Source organism: Lissotriton helveticus, chromosome 4_1, assembly GCF_964261635.1.
Source record: "Lissotriton helveticus chromosome 4_1, aLisHel1.1, whole genome shotgun sequence".
NCBI lineage: Eukaryota > Metazoa > Chordata > Amphibia > Caudata > Salamandridae > Lissotriton > Lissotriton helveticus.
The window spans coordinates 64,460,834-64,476,047 of NC_136063.1; positions in this window are offsets into that span (position 1 = coordinate 64,460,834).

Here is a 15,214-nt window from a genome sequence, read left to right on the forward strand (position 1 = left end):
TCAGATGGGGTGAGCTGATTCAGCCCACGGGAATGGCCGCTGTTAAGCTACTGTACCATCCATGGATTGCGCTGTTTGAATGATAATGTTGTGAATGTCATGTATCTCTATTGACTGCAAATAAAAATAAAGGTTTAAAAAAAAAACAAAAAAAACAAAGGCAAGGTTGATGTAAAAGAGGTTTAGCATCAGAGTCTTTATTTTGTAAGTGGTGGAACACACGATGAAAAATTCTGAGTTACAACATGGATAAAAATGTAAGTGAAGAAAATGTTAAATAATAAAAGTGGAAAAGAATACACGTTGGATAAAAGAATGTACAATGTGATAATCTGAAGATATGTAGGGAATTACCTAATTCAAGAAGATCCTAAGAGTGACTGCAGAAAGGATAGTAAATTACAAGGGCACTGAAGAAGGTTGGGGACCTCTCAATTCAAGAGTGATCAGATTGGTATTTGGGAAGGATGGGTCAGTAACGTTAAAAAGGGACAACTTGAAAATGTTGATGGAAAGAAGATCCTTCAGGTCTTTCTTGGAAGTAGAGTGAGAGGAAGGAGAATAGATATATGGAGGTGATGGCGGTTGAGTTCCAGATGTTGATATTAAGAGAAAGACGCAGCCATTGTGCGGTGTTTCCCTCACACAGGAGCCCTCAAGAGAAGGTTGTCCAAAAATAAAATTAAATATGCAGAGTGCAGGGATCCAAGAAAAGTAATGGAGATGCATCCCCACAGTGAGGTGCAGCACTGTTAATTTGTTTAAATTTAGATAAAGCTGCAAGATGAATCCTCGATGAACCACAGATGAGAACTCTTTGGCAAGTGGGACAAAAGAAGGCGCATCTGACATGGATCTGTAAATTACAGATGTAACCCTTTACTACTGCACCAATGAAGATCTCATTTCCATTTCATTGTCCTCTTAAGGGAGTACAAATTACTTTGGTGCTAGCGGTGTCTTCATATTCCTAATGCTTATTATGCATGCCTTGAGATGCTCTACGGAGGGATTTGGGATGTAGTATTGGACCTTTTCGACAGGGAGTACGGATAGAAGGACCTTCGTCCCAGCGAATCTGGAGCAGATAGTGCAGTGTACTACCACTGCCTTGCTCAGGCTGAGAATCAGGATGCAAGATTCCTTCCTTAAAGATCATGAACAAGTCAACAAAAAGGCTCCACCAGGTATCAGCTAGCAAAGAGTGGACATTTCTAGTTCTGTCCGGTTGCAGATGTCCAAAAGAGATCACCCCATGCCTCGATTATGGCACGCCGCCGGCAAGAATCCATCTCCCACTTGTGGCTGGACCTCAGTCGTACATTGTTCCTCGCAGGTGCTTCGCTGAGATGGAAACGTTGTCGATAGCCTAGAACAGATATTAGTTCACCGAGATGGAAACATTGTTAGTAACCCATGTCAGATGGGGGTGCTGCTATGGAATCCTTCTTGCCTGCAGCCCATGCCAGATGGAGCTTGATCATCATGCAACACCCTTATTGCGAGGTCAAGAGGTCAGCAGCCCCAGGCTTGGGACCAAGGAGTGAAGGGAACAGGCAGCTTTTGTCAGGAGCACCACCTCTGTGGCCCAGTCAGTAGGGCAATAGGAGAGTAATGGTAGGGTGTAGCTGGATGACCAATCAATTGGTCAAGAGTATCTCCCAAGTGGTGGAAACATCAGCCAACTCTCTGGCAAGATAGTGCTGAGGTGGGGTTGGGGAGTCAGAGAGGGTTACAGGCTACAGAGCCAGTAGTGGATTGCGGACACTGCGTCTGTGCTGCAGGTGTCACCTCCTAGACTCGCCCTGTAAGAGATTGAATTATTTTTTGAATGGGCGACTACCCATTTCAAGAAATAATCACAATAACAAAATAGAACACAATTTAATAAACAAAATGAACAGGGGAAACTAAAGTTATGAAATTTTAAATTATGTAAAACAGCACCCAAAAAAACACAAAGCACCAATGACAGTCAACGGTCGCATTAGACTGGTACCTAGGTGCAATTGGAGGACGACCAAAATGGAGCAAGGGTCGAACACACCAACCCGATACATCCACGTCAAATATTTTACCTTTTGACTGAGCCTTTTAGGCACCCTTCTAAGGCCCCCAGGATCACGGGAGGCACTTAGAAACACACAGGGTGTGAGGCAGACACCAACAGCAGGGTCCAGTGCAGCCCCAGTTGCCACTGGTCAAATGCTTACTTCCAGGAAACAACATCCTGCAGCTTGTTGTCTTACGTGTAGCCACAGGAGGTCAACCAACTGACCTTGGAGTCCAAATCGTTGTACTGGGTAGAAGCGTGAGCAGGACCAGTCCTTCAAGGCTCCTCTCAGGTCACAGACAGCATGTCCAGTCCTTTTCTGCAGATCCAAAAAGTATTCTGAAGAGGGAGCCTGGGAATGCCACATTCATGCTTGGCACAAAGCAGAGAGTGGAGAGGATTGCCTTCCCCTCCCTAATCAATGGGGTAACAGTTCCCTACTCACTTTTTCAGTCATTCTTGTCTTACGGCAAATAGGCTCAAAAATACATGCATAAGGGCATTTTTAAGATGGAGAAAGTCTTTGCCAAAACTAAACTTGGGCTCCGTGGCTAGGGCTGTGAGTGGGGAAGTGTACTATGGTAATCCTAGCGCCCTCATGCATCTAACACTACAATACAGTTTAAAGCAGGCACAATAGCCAAAGCAAACCCAGAAACAGAGGTCTCATAAGACAAAAGAAGGGTCCTTCAGCATCCATGTACAACATCCACAAGAATCGTCTTGCAATCCTGTTCTTGCCCTTTCAAGTGGGTCCTAAGTGGTACATGTGGCTCAACAGTCTTGTCAAGCAGGACTGGACACGTTGCTGACAAAAGACGGCCCACAGCCGCTAGCCTGCATACTCTGTTGAGCTCAGAGGGTCATATTTGCCCAATTAGGTCAGCCTTTTCTTTGCCCCTGGAATGGTTTTCATACCTCATTCACACCAATTCAAAGCTTGAGCACAGACTGAGAGCTGGCAGAGGCTTATGCTAATTATTCCTTTGAAGGTTCAGGCAGCTGGTCCCTTTCCTGTGTTAGTAGTACTAATACTTTAATCTACACCTGGGTTTTCTAAATAGGGTGGCTAGGCCTCCCACAGTGAGAATAGCATTTTGGCCTTGTCACTGAAGTGATATGATAATACTAATATTCAACATGTCTCGCATTGGAATACCATACAGCCTACCTGCTAGGCTACTAGGCCTGCAAAGGCGTGACTTACTAATGTATGAAAATGAAGTTTTTTAACTGTCAAAAGGGGTTATTTTGACCGTCGTAAATCAGGTTTTACACTGCCACAGCCAGGCTACACAGGCTAGCCCTGAAGCCATGTTCGCATTTCCACTATAGTGGAAGGCACAATAAGTGCTGCAGTCCACAAGTGGTGTTTAACTTCCAGACCCTTGTGCACTTTATACACTGTATACTAAGGACTTACAGGCAAATTAAATTTACCAACTAGGAATAAACCAATTTTTCCATGTTTAAAGGGGAAGCACATCCCCTTTACTACTGGTTAGCAGGCATAAAGTGCACAGTGTGGTGCAATGAGCAAAAATAGGGTCAGGCAAAAGAGGAAAATTCTGGAGTGCTCAGGCAGACAAGATGGATTTTCAACACACATCGGCTCTAAAACAAGCTGTGTAGCTGTTTGGGTGCGAGGACAGGTTGTAAAGGTTGTCAGTCAAAACAGCCCCACCACAAAGCTTCCTATATTGTTCGTGGAACTGTTCCACTGGGGAGGGCGTAACCCGATTCGAGATGTGACTCTTATCGGGGCTGATTCACAGAACTAATCTGAGACAAAAACTGAAACTTACTACTTTTGGTATTCACAGAAGGCATTTAGTAATGGTCTAGTTAGCATTGTGTCTTAAATTAGTATTTTGTCTTAAATTAGTATTTTTTCTTAAATTAGTTTTTTGTCTCAAGTTAGTATTTTGTCTCAAGTTAGTATTTTGTCTGAAGTTAGTATTTTGTCTTAAATTAGTATTTTGTCTTAAATTAGGATTTTTTCTTAAATTCGTTTTTTGTCTTAAATTAGGATTTTGTCTTAAATTAGGATTTTGTCTTAACAAAATTTAAGACAAATTCCTAATTTAAGACAAAATCCTAAATTAAGACTAAATCCTAACTTAAGACAAAATCCTAACTTAAGACAAAATACTAATTTAAGACAAAATCCTAACTTAAGACAAAATACTAATTTAAGACAAAATACTAATTTAAAACAAAATCCTAATTTAAGACAAATTACTAATTTAAGACAAAATACTAGTTTAAGAAAAAATACTAACTTTACTCCTACTAAATGCCTTCTGTGAATACCAAAAGTTGTAAATTTAGGATTTTGTCTCAGATTAGTTCTGTGAATCGGCCCCATTATTTTTAAGCTCTCAAGGGAGGAATTAGCCACTAGGTAGCGAAAGGCTACAGGCCTACGAAATCTGTCCACCTGTGAACTCCTGGGCCCCACAAGTGTTTCTTCCTTGGAGTCATGGCAGGAGCTTAGAGGATTTCTTTAATGGAAACAAGGGCTCCACAACCGAGAAAGAGGTTTGCAAGATCTGTCAGTTTAATATCTTGATGAAGGGTCGCTTTAGTATCTGCTATTGCCTCCAGGACTTTATTGAATTGCTGTTGGAAGGGGTCATCCCGAGTGGTTTGTGGCTGTTCCTGCGCACTGTCTTCCGGGTCCGGCGCGGTGCCAGGCGATCTGTTACCCTCTACCTCTGTAGAGGGCAAGGCCCATTCAAATGATTTAGGTGCTTTATGTATTACCGTTGTCAATTTAAAAAACCTCATCTTAAAAAGGACCAGAGGGATGAGGCATGTCCCTTTCTGTTGAAGTGTCTGGACCACTCTTATTTTGTAAGTTCAGATATAGGAGAGCACCAGTACTGTCATTGAGAAGGAGATGGTCAGCCTCCAAATCTCCTCTTATGATCATATTCATCAGACATCGAGAGACCAATTTGATCCAACGATCCCTCCATCAGGGACAACCTGAGGCCTAGAGATGTTCTCGGATCCTTCCAGACTATTGTGGAAAACTTTTCTCCATAGCTCTACCTGAAGGTGGGAGGCCCCACCTTTGCATCAACGTTGGAAGTGACATCCATGTGATGTCGCAGGAACCAGAAAGTGCCCCATCGCCGAGACAACAACAGTTTTCCATCAATTCTTTACACGCTGCTGAAGCAGCATGATGGGAACCTCATTAGATTTTGAAATATGGTGCAACAGCATAAGAAATGGCATCTTATTGTTCTGATCCATATAATCCATCAAAACTGGGAGGTGGGAGCAATCGGTAAGGAATATAAAGCAAACAGAATTTCTACCAGAAATATCGTTACCGAAGGTCTGTAACTTTTTCTTCTGATGGGTACTTCTACATACAGATTCCCAGTGTGCTGGAAGGCCTTAATGAATGGTTATTCCAGGAATTCCAGAAGCACAGAATGAGCAAAATGGCCATCCCACCTCGCTGCCAAATACAGACAATAGTGGGCACTCTACAGATGTCAGCAACAGGGACACACAGAGGCAGGGCAGATGTTGAAGACTTGGCCCTCGAAGAGAGTGCCTTGATGTCCTCCAGTACTTCTTTTTGGGCTATGCCATAGCAAATTTTAGGGCACCAAATAATCTACCTAGTTCAAGTACTTTTAGATTGAACTAGATAGAAAGGGGTCACCACCTTCTGGAGGGGGAGGGCTGGAGGAGCTGTGATACTTTGAAGCAACTATTTGGGATAAAAGGTGCTGAAGAGCAGTTTCACACTCCGTGCCAGCAGCTCACCGAGACGTTTTGGCCAAAGTAACGGAAACCAGAAAAAAAACATTTTAATGGTTACAAGTCTAAAGAACAACTGAAGGGGCTTGAATGGAGCTCCTATTAAAAAAGTAAGAAGCAGGTCTTAATCCCACTGTGGCATAACGTGGGAGTAAATGCATCGGTCAGGCCTTCAAGAATTGTACAATGGGGACTAGAACAAGGATGAGTGAGCCTGAAGTCAAAAGAAAGGCCACTAGATACCCCTTCATCGTACCCATGGCACACCCCTCATCAGACAAAAGAAAGTGAGAGCTTCAGAATGTCAGATAACCACACTTTCAGGGGGTCAATTTGGTGATCTATGCACCAGGTGACAAACCTGTGCCACCTCCAGGAGTGAAGAGATGTGCTGATAAGATCACATCCACCACATCATCAGGCAGCTGGAAGGCAGTCAAGTGCCCCCACTCAATCTCCTCGCATGGAGGCACTGTATTTTCAGGTGAAGGACCTGCCCCTCAGACTGGGACAGAAGATCCAACCTGAGATGAAGACGAATCAAGGGACACTGGGAGAAGCGCAGAACATCAGCACACCACCCTCTTGACCAGTCTGGTGCCACTAAGAGGACTTGGGCCTTGCCTTGGCTTATCTTCCTCAGGATCCAAGGATTCAAGGGTATGAGCGATTATTATTATTATGCAAGCTTTGTAAAGCCCATGGCTACCTAAAAAAGGTTTCCCAGCGCTAAGCTCATTAAAGTTATGAGATAATGTGTTGTGAAGAAGAAACTTTCTCACTGAAATACATTCCCCAAAGCTCCTCTGGTTGGATACTGATGGACACAGATGCCAGACTATGTGAATTGAAACGAGTGGCAATGAGTACCACGTACTGCGCAACCCAATCATCGAAGATGTTCTGTCCTACCTTCGGGCACAGATGCCACTCGTGGTCAGCAAGACTCCCACTCAGTCATTCGGCACAGGTGTTCATAGAGCCATCTAGATTATTTGTGACCAATCAAATCCCGTGCTGGTATGCCCAAGACAAGAGCCTCAGCTTATCTCAACAGAAAGGCTGAAATCCAAGTCCACCCTGCTTGCTGAGATACAATATCACGGTCATATTGTCCATCAAGATCTGAACTGACTGACCGTTAAAGGAAAGGAGGAATGCCTTGAGGACTTGGCGAATCGAGCAGACAGACGTGAACGTTCTGCTCTATTGGAGAACAGAGGTATCTGATTTCCAGCTTCTCCAGATGAGCTGCCCATCCAAGAATGGAGGCACTCTCTCACTACTGTGGCTTGAAGGGGCTGGAAGGACAAGTTCTCCTCTACATGCCGCATGGCAAGCTCCGCTGCAGACTTCCTGGAGATTGCGATGCTATCTGACAGTTCTCCCCCATGCAGGAACTACATTTTGAGGAGGCACCCATGGAGAGCCCTCATGTGGCAAATGTCATGCATGATTAGGAGAATGCAGGACGCCAGTAGACCGAGCAGGCATAGGACACACAAGACTGGAATGCTAGCACATTCTTGAAAGCATGAGAGTAGTGTATGGATGTCTTGCATCCTATGAAAGGCAGATGCTGGAAAGGCTTCAGGTGAGATGTGCACACATTGATGGAATAGCCCAGGCCATGCTGCAGAGATAGTGGTGACTGCAGATATGACTGTACCATCTCTGGAGTCCAGTCATCCAGGTAGGAAAAGACTGGAATTCCCAACCTTCTGAGTTGGGCAGCTACTATTGCCATCACCTCTGTGAAGACTTGTAGTGCCGATGTTAGGCGAAAAAGAGAGTACCACAAACTGGTGAGTCCTGCCCACCACAAATACCGTCTCTGGGACTTTACGATCTGTATGTGGAAATACACGTCCTGCAAGTCAAGTGACACCATCCAGTATCCCAATTAAGAAGCCAGAAGAGGAGGAGGAGCTTAGCGCGCACCCAAGATGGTCGCGTGAGCTTAGGGCTCCCGGACCTTCGCCACCTCCACCGACTATCCTGAACCCTATCCTGATTTGGACGACAGGTTGTTAATGGCACAGCCCTGCTGATCGTTTATCCGTTTTCGGACTTCGATTTGGACATCGGGAGCTGAAGTTATGGACTTTTGAACTTTTTCGGCCTGCTCCATGGTACTGCCCCCGGGCTCGGTTTCTCTGCCAGCCGGACAGTAATTGAATAACAACGGATCATGCGAGCCTCCTTTGCCCGGTTGTCTACTTTCAGTTTTGTTTCTCGCGCTTAGACCTACTTGACTTTGTTTCGATCGCCCTGGCTTGCTGCTTTCAACCTCACTGCTATTCACCGACTGGTGACTCGGCCCCCTGCCATTTATCACTTGGTGATTGGTTTGCATCTTCGTTTCTATATTGTTGCGGGCGCATCGACTTTAGCCATTTTTACTAGGTCTCAGACTACCCTTCGGGGCTCACGGACTAAGATGGCCGCCAAGCCTGAGGGAGAGAAACGCAAGACCAGACCGCCAATGCGAGGGGGCTCCGTGCAATCAAATGTCATGGACAGATACACCCTCGTCAAGGGCTCTCCGGGTGGATCGACTAAATCCCCGGCCACTGTGGGAGGTGACTCCCCGATGGATGAAGAACTGTCGTTGAGGGACGTCATGGGCGCCAATGCCGGGATGAAGGCCACGCTGGGTCAACAATATGAGGCCCTGGCCCACAAGTTGGATACGGTCGCTATCGATGTTACCTTGATCAGGGCTGACCTTGCGAAAACCAATGAAAAGGTCAAATCCCTCGATCTAAAGACATCTAGTCTTGTTACTGACGTCTCCGATTTACAGGCAGAGGTCGGTAACTTGCGAGCCGCCCGTGACTATCTCACTCGACGCCTGGACGACTTTGAGGGCCGGGCACGACGAAACAACGTCCGTCTGGTTGGTGTCCCGGAAACTTCGGAAGCATCCTCGGTGGACCTGCTGGTGGAAGATCTGGTCCTGAATCATATAGCACCCAAGGGCCGTTGCAAGTTTTTTGCTGTTAAACGTGCCCACAGGATCCCGGGTGGTCCGCCTAAGCAGGGAGCCACTCCGCGTCCTATCATTGCTCGGATCTTTAACTTTCGGGACAGGGATGCGATCCTGCAAGCGTCACGCCTATCTGGTCCAACGGCTTATGAGAACACTGCAGTCAGCTTCTACCCGGACTTTACCCAGCAGGTTCAGAAACAGCGACTTGGATTCCAGGGGGTGAAAAAGAGACTGAGGACTAGAGACATGAAATACGCCATGCTTTTCCCGGCCCGGTTACGTGTGGTGTACAACAAACGAACATTTTTCTTTGATCATCCAGGGGCGGCAAGTGACTGGCTGGACACGCTGCCCCCGGGACCAGATCGTTCTGAACACTCTGGACACTCCGGTGGTGCGGAGGGAGGCCCGGTGGAGCAGGAATAGGGGGCGGAATCAGCTCCCGGTCCATCGTGTTGACTTTTCGGCTGTGGTTTGGTGCTATGCCACTATTGCTTGCTATCATGCTGTCTTATTGGGGTGTGGGCGGGGGGTTGGGTGAGTCTTCCTCCTCTGGGGTTCTTTTCGCAGAATAGTTGTATGTTAGGGCGACAGGCACACTGCAAGTTGGGGTGGCTTTTGAGTCTTACGCAGGGGTGCGGGGTGGGGGGTATGATGTACGGGGTTGTTTGGGGGGTTGGGGGTTACAGTTTCCGTTTCATTGTTTTCTTCAAGGCATATTATTGATGATCTCCTGTTGTACAGTGGCGCACCCGGTGTGGGGTGGGGATGGGGTTGATCTCTGGGATGGGGGTTAGGGGACTTAAGGTACTGTGTTGGAACGTGAACGGGTTGGGGGATAGGATCAAACGGGGCGTGGTGTTGCAGCTCTTGCGACGGTTGTCCCCTGATGTGGTCTTGCTTCAGGAGACGCATTTGCTTGGCAATACGTGCCATGCAATGAATAGGCGTGGCAATCGTCTCGTCGCGCACTCAGGTTTCACTTCTGGCTCCAGGGGGGTGGGCATTCTGGTTCGGAACTCCCTCCCTCTTGCTGTTGACGACATCATCCTTGATGATAGGGGACGGTACGCTGCCATTGTGGGGCGCTGGGAGGGAAGGGTTGTCACCCTGCTCTCCGTCTACGTGCCGCCGGGTCTCCAGACTACCACTTATGCGGATCTGGGAAGAGTGATTTTGGGAGTCCCCGAGGGTCTGCTTGTAGTGGGTGGGGACTTCAACTCTGTAGTGTCGGGGATGTGTGATCGCTACCCTCCCCGAGACATTGCGAAGTCACAATCCTGGTTGGGGGATTTCCTGGAGGCTTTAGGGCTCACTGACTGCTGGCGCCTGCTTCATCCTGGGCAATTGCAGTATACTTTCCATTCTGGTGCCCATGGCAGTCTTTCGAGACTGGATTATGTGCTGATGCCCTCCTCCCAGGCCTCCTCCATAAGGGAGGTGAAACATCTAGCTAGGGGTATCTCGGATCATTCCCCACTGTGGTTGGTAGTGGACGCTCACTTGGGGTCGGAGGGTAGGGTGGCCCCGATACACTCCTGGTATCTCCGCGACCCCAAGGTTAGGGCGGAACTAATTAAAACGATTGACCAATACTTTGCTGAAAATGTGGGTTCTGTGTCCTCCTCCGTCACGTTGTGGGAAGCGTACAAAACTGTTATTCGGGGCCAGGCCCTCTCCTTGATTGGCAATGTCAAGACACGTAGGCGGGAGGAGGTTGTCCGTGTTGAAAATGACATCACTGTTCTTGAGGGGGAGTTGGAATCCGAGGTCACCCCGGAGAGGCTGCACCTTTTGGGTCTAAAACAACTTGAGTATAGAGCGCTGGTGACCGATGCGGCGAAGGAGATGAGCAGGGAACAACAGGGACGACTGTATGATGTGGGGGATAAGGTGGGGAAATTGCTTGCTTGGCTGGATAAGAGGGAACGTGCGAGTCGGGTTGTCCCTGTGATTGTTGATGTGAATGATGTGTGTATCACCGACCCTGCTGATATTGTTGAATGTTTTGCTGACTATTTCCGGGAAGTGTATTCCCCCGTCTCTGATAGACCTGAACAGGACTCCCACTTGCTCCTGCGAGATATCTCGCTGCCGCGTTTGTCCGACCCTGAAAGGGATCTTCTAGAGGCTCCGCCTACAGTTGATGAGGTTGTTACGGCCATCCGCTCGGTTCACTCGGGGAAGGCCTCGGGTCCTAATGGGCTCCCTGTAGAGCTTTACAAGCTCCGTCCGGACGTGATAGCACCGTATTTGCGGTCGATGTTCTTGGAATCACTGGAGGCAGGCTCCCTCCCTCCCGACCAAAGATTGGCTTCCATAGTGGTGATCCACAAGGATGGCAAGCCACGTGACCGCTGCGCCTCCTTTAGGCCCATATCATTGATTAACGCGAACCGAAGATTCTGGCCAAAGTGCTTGCCAACCGCTTGGTCACTGTCATAGGCGATCTGGTTCACCCGGACCAATCCGGATTCATACCCCATCGTAACACGGCACTTAATCTCCGGCGCCTGCATGGAGTCCTCGCGCGAGCGGCGACTCTGCGTGAACCGGCCATCTTGGCGTCTTTGGACGCCACCATGGCGTTCGATACGCTGGAGTGGCCATATTTATGGGCGGTTCTCTCTAAATTTGGCTTTGGCCCCACCTTCATCGACTGGGTGAAATTGCTCTACACCGATCCCTTAGCCCAAGTGGTGGTAAACGGTCGTGTCTCGGCCTCCTTTGTTCTTGGTAGGGGAACGCGCCAGGGCTGTCCTTTGTCCCCTCTCTTGTTTGCCCTTGCTTTGGAGCCATTGGCGGCATGGCTGAGTTGGGAACCGTCCTTGAAGGGCATTAGATGGACTTCGGAGTTTGAAGACCGAATATCCTTATATGCAGACGATATACTCCTATATCTTACGTCGCTTCGGAAATCGTTGATCGTCCTTTTTGACGTTTTGACTTCTTTCCGTAAAAACTCCGGTTTGGTCATCAACTGGTCAAAGTCTTGCATCTATGTTCTATGCGGCGAGGCCCCTCTCCCGCCTCGTGGATGTCCTATTTCGGTGGTGCGGGAGGGATTCAAGTACTTGGGGATTTTTATCACCTTGGACCCTGTGCTTCGTTATGAACGCAATTTGTTGCCCCCTCTCCGGCGCCTCCGTGCCGATGTGACTGCGTGGGGCAGGCTCCCTCTCTCTCCTCTGGGACGGGCGGCGTTATTTAAGATGATGTCGGTTCCTTTATGCGTTGCAAAACACACTCGATATTGTGCCCGCCCGCTACTTCCGGGAGATTGAGAGTCTACAGAGACAATTGGTATGGGGGGCCGTCCTCGTCTTGCTCTTGCGAAACTGACGCTCCCGTGGTACGACGGGGGTATCGCGCTCCTGGACATCCGTCGCTACTATTGGGCCTCTCAGTTGGGGGCCATAAACCACTGCACTTACGGTCCTTTGCCAAGCCCGGCGTTTGAGATGGATAGATGGCTGCTGCCTGGTGGAGACTACAACAGGGCTCTGTATGCGAAATCTGCAGCGGATCTCTCACGGGCCCCACTAGGACAGCGGTGCAGGTGTGGCATCGCGCTACAGTGGCCCAGGGCTGGGCTGATAAGCCGACCTGTGCTACCCCGCTTTATGCATCGGAAAAGCTTGGCTCCCTCTGGAAGTCGAAGGGTTTCGATAAGTGGAATGTGATCGGTATCAGCAGGGTGAATGATGTGTGGATCAAGGGTAGAGTCAAGACGTTTGAGGAGCTGAAAGTTGAGTATGACTTGAATGATAGAGAATCCTTCCGCTATGTGCAAATCCGACACGCGGTTTCGTCTGTATTTCCCCTGGGCTCGGATATTCCGGAGACGTCCCCGCTCGAGGATCGGGTGCTAGACGGACATGTCCCTGACGGCACGATCTCACTCATATACAAAAAGTTGATCAATGCCAGAACCGACCTACTGAGTAACCTTCGAGATATGTGGACTAGTGACGGTCTGGAACTCGACGACGAGGATTGGCAGGCTGCGATCTCTTCCCCGAAGGAAGTGGCTATCCCGGCGCGCCTCTGGTTTGTCCAGCTCAAAATTCTCCATAGGGTCTACGTGACTGGTCCCCGTTTGGTGCGAATGGGGTTCTCTGTGGATGGACTGTGCAGGCATGGTTGTGGTCTGGTGGGTACGTTTCTCCATATTATTTGGGAATGCCCTGCGGTGATGAGCTATTGGACTCGCGTGCATGAAGTTATGAGTGAGGTCACGGGTGTGCACTCAATGCCTGAGGCGAGGCGGTGTCTGTTGAATGTCTGGGAGCCGAATGATTATGACCTTGCGCAGCTTTGATGGGTGACCTTGGGTAATATGATTGCTAAGAGAGACATTGCTCAGTTGTGGGGTGCCCAGAGGCCACCGACAGTTCTGGTGTGGCAACAAAACATGGACTGGTGCATGTTTAGGGAAAAGACAGTGTATGTTTCCCGTGGCACGCCCCGCAAATGGGGGAAAATTTGGAATCAATGGAACGCATACCGTGGTGGCATCTGTACTCCCCCCCCTTCAGAATTGGATACTGACCTGTCATCCTCCCAACCTGATGTTTCCTCCACGGGAATCTAGATATCTTGCTTATTCCTGGTCTCCTCCCCCCTCCCCAATCTCATCGCATACTTCTGACATCTGATTTGAATATGTATCCCCCCCCAGCGCCGATATGACACAACTGTAATGTATTGCCTTGTTTTCTGTTTTTTCTTTCTCTGTTTTTTGTTATTTTGCATTTAATAAAAAGATATATAAAAAAAAAAAGAAGCCAGAAGAACCTGGGATAAGAACAACATCCTGAACTTCATTCCAAACAAAGGTTCCAATACCCTGAGGTCCAGGTCCGAGAGGAAACCTCTGTCTTTCTTTGGGATAAAGACGTACCAGGAGTAGCATCCCTGCACCAACACCAACTCCTGCAGTAAGATATTTGAACGGGGGAGAAGGGACTGCAAGCAGTCCATTTTTCACCACTGGTCAAAAAAATATAATGAGGAAATACTTCACTGACACAAAAAGGACCTTTGAATTGAGATAAACCTTTAGAAATCCTACCAGGTTTTACCTTAACATAGTCACCTTTTGAAATGTGCAATACAGAAGCAATTTTGGTACTAGTGACAGGTAGGAAGTCTAAGTGACCACCTTTGGAGACCCATTCTTTGATCCTCGAAGGAGTGAGTTTTGTGCCAGGAAATCTGCCATGCATAAGTTCAAAAGGTGACTTTTCGTTAGAACCATGTATTGTAGTGCGATAAGCACTGACCATATCTTGGACCATGTCATGGGCAAAAACTCCCCTTGAGCAAGCCATCTGAATTGTACCTTTGACAAGTCTGTTAACTCTTTCGCATAGGCCATTACCCTGTGAGTTATATAAAGATGCGATTGTAGGAAGGTGGATACCTGACTATGGTTACCCCCAACTTTTTTCCTGGTGTTTTGCTGGTTTTTGACTTAGTTGGCCTGGGATCCTGCTATTCAGGACCCCAGGCTTCCTGCTCTCTCTGTTAAAATGGACTCCATGTACCTTAGGTACATATCCAATTGGATACTGGGTCACCTTATCAGTCCCTGTACAGTATACCTTAGGTATCCAGGGCATAGGTGTACCCAGGGCCTACCAGGGGCTGCAGCATGTATTATGCCACCCCTGGCTGGCCACCCAAATCTGACACAACTGGCTGCACGACAGCTGGGGCAAGGTGGTGTAATCACCCTTTGCTTTAGATATAGTATTCCTATATCTAACCCTAAAATGGACACATATATTCCTATCAGTCACTCCTATGGCAGGCCTTATCAATCCTGAAGGCAGAGTGCTTGGAATTATGTGAGATGGTGCTCTGGCATGAGCTGAGCCCATTTGCAGCTTGCGGAACCAAGTCCTGAGAGCTGTTCCATGATAACGCTATACCATATACTCTTAAGTGCATTATAATCCTCGCGGTTAAATGCTAACTTTGGTATAGCATTATCAAAACATGTCGAGTAAGGTGTCATACGAATTGGAATACTAACCCCTCGCCAATTCTGGTGACGGGGTTAGCATTCCACCCTTCTAGAGGGACACGACATGTATGTAACTGTGAACCCCGGTTAAAGTCAGACACAGCCTCAGCTCCACAAAATGGATGCTGCCACCGAGACACAAGTCTGCCCTCCTGCTGCTGGGAGTCTTTCCAGCAATGGAGGCCTGGACAAAGGGTTTCCTGTCAGGGGCGGTGCTAGCACCATCCCAGACAGGATTTTGTGTATCCCAGGTAGGCAGGGCTGAAAGGAAGGTGACTGCAAGTGGCACCCCGGTGCTCACTGTGCATATGCCGGCTCAAACCAGTTCCTGGGGCACACCAGCCCCTGAGCTGGG